Source organism: Palaemon carinicauda, chromosome 13, assembly GCF_036898095.1.
Source record: "Palaemon carinicauda isolate YSFRI2023 chromosome 13, ASM3689809v2, whole genome shotgun sequence".
Classification (NCBI taxonomy): domain Eukaryota; kingdom Metazoa; phylum Arthropoda; class Malacostraca; order Decapoda; family Palaemonidae; genus Palaemon; species Palaemon carinicauda.
The window spans coordinates 64,589,715-64,592,214 of NC_090737.1; positions in this window are offsets into that span (position 1 = coordinate 64,589,715).

Genomic DNA, 2,500 nt, shown 5'->3' on the forward strand with positions numbered 1-2,500 from the left:
GCTACGGCTTTGTAAAAGATGTGGCAGTGGTTGTCTGAGTAGATTGTGTCGTGGAGGGAGCTCTCTCGGTAACTCTGATAGGAGTTGCGGAAGGTCCGGAAAACCATTCTGCGAGATGCCATAGCGTAGCTATAAAGGGTCATCGAAAGATTGACCGATATTCTGGTCTTGTTGAGCACCTTCCTCATCAGACAGAACGGGGAAAAGCGTACACGTCGGTGCTGTCCCACCGTTGTTGGAAAGCCTCTTGCCAGAGTGCCTTGGGATCTGGGACTGGAGGGCAATACAGTGGGAGCTTGAAGTTCAGCGCTGTAGAGAACCGATCCACAGTCGGATAACCCCACAAAGTCAGGACTTTGTTGGCTACTAAATGATCCAAGGACCATTCGGTACTCATTATCTGAGACGCTCTGCTCCGACTGTTGGCAAGTACATTCCCTTTGCCTGGAATGAAGCGAGCCGATAGAGGAATTGAGTGGACTTCGGTGTATCTCAGTATTTCTACTGAGAGATGGGATAGCTGCTTTGAAAAGGTACCTCCTTGCTTGTTGATGTAAGCTACTACTGTGGTGTTGTAGCTCATCACACCACAGAATGATCCGCCAGGTCTTTGTTGGAACTGTTGAAAGGCCAGGAAGACGGCCTTCATCTCTAGCAGATTCATATGGAGGCACTTTTCCGATTCTGACCACAGGCCTGAGGTACTGTGGTACAGAACGTTCCCACCCCCCCTCCCCCTTCTTTTGTGGTGTCCGAAAACAGCATCCAATCCGTGGGAAGGAAACGAGAATATTCATTCTTCTTCGTAGGTTCTCGCCTGTCACCCACCACTGGCGGTTCGTCTGTTCCGCAGGATACATAGGGATCATGATGTCCGGGGAATTGCAGTCTTGATTCCACTAGGACCTGAGTCACCCCTGGAGAAACCTTATCCTGAGGCGACCGTTGAGAACTAGACGAGCCAAGGGTGAAAGGTGACCGAGGAGACGTAACCACGATTGTGTTGGAAGATCTTCTCGTCTGAGGAAAGGGCTTGTGACTCTTCTCAGCCTTGCTATCCTGTCGTTTGATGGAAGGCCTTATGGAGATTGGTGTCTATAATCATGCCTAGGTGAACCAGCCTTTGATTGGGCAGCAGAGCGGACTTCTCGAGACTTACCCTGACCCTTAGGTCCTGGCAAAGTCCTAGAAGTTTGTCTCGGTGTCAAAGAGGGAGTAACTCCGAGTCCGCTAGGATCAGGCCGTCACCCAGATAATGGAGGAGACGGAAGCCAATCCTGAGTGCCCACAATGATATTAGGGTAAAAACTCTGGTGAAACCTTGTGGTGCTGTGGAGAGACCGAAACACAGCACCTTGAACTGGTACTCCTTGTTGTCTATGCTGAATCCTAAGTACTTCCTTGAAGATGGATGGACTGGGATCTGGAAGTACGCGTCCTTCAGATCCAGTATACACAAGAAGTCTTGTGGTTTACTGCAAGACTGACTGTGTCTGCGGTCTCCATGCTGACCGGAGTTTGCTTTAATCTGGGCCTCTGCCCACAGAGTTCGCCCCCTTGCTGATCCCATGGCAAGGGTGCTAATGACACCAGATTCGTCCCCAGGGGAGGTAGAGGTGTTGTGAACAGGACGTGATATCCCTGACTGATTACGGAAATTGTCCAGGAAACGGCCCTGAGTTGCCGCAACCTGTCTGTGCAATTTTGTAGGTATCCCGCCACTGGCGGACATGCAGGGGAACTGGTAATCCTAGCGTTTGCGGCCTCTGCTGCTCCTTCTAGGATTCTTCCCTCCCCTTGGGGACTAATTGGTTTTCTTTTCCTTGACCGGAAAGGGCTTAGACCCCACTGTCTTAGCTGCCGTTTGTTTTGGTGGGACGTGGTTGCTGAGATGCTGGAGGTTTATAGGGCTTGTATGTCAAAACCCCATATAGGAGGGAGTCTTGGTGCCGTCCTACACATCTCAGCGCCTGCTTAACGTCCTTAGGCTCAAACAGATTCGTTCCCATAACAAAAGAATGTCTTAGCCTGTAAATTCTGGTGCTAGTGGACTCCCGTTACTGTCTTGAAGTCCTTTGACTCCCTTCTGGGAGGGATGCTGGACTCCAACCTTGACGGAGGCAGGCTCTTCTCCACCCCTATTCGAGAAGACTTACCGCGCGAGGTGGGGTTTCCCTTAATGGTGTGATTGGAGAACGTCTCACCTCCCGTGACTCTCCTGAGGGTAGGAAAGCTTCGCCGGAAGGTGAGGGAGAAAAGTCTGAGTGGGGAGAGTGCCTGCCTCGAAGACTTACAAGGAGACAGCTACGTCCTTGTAGAAGTTACCTCGTCCGAAACTCCTCTTTTCCTCAACGGAGGAGTGGATGTAGCCAAGGATTTGTGGCTCAACTCAGAGAACAGCTTAAAAGCCTGTGCTACCGCTTTGATTAGAGTCCCAAACCAGGCTGCCGGCTGACGGCTGCGCTGTCAGACACTCCCACTGGAGGGGAAATTACCACTA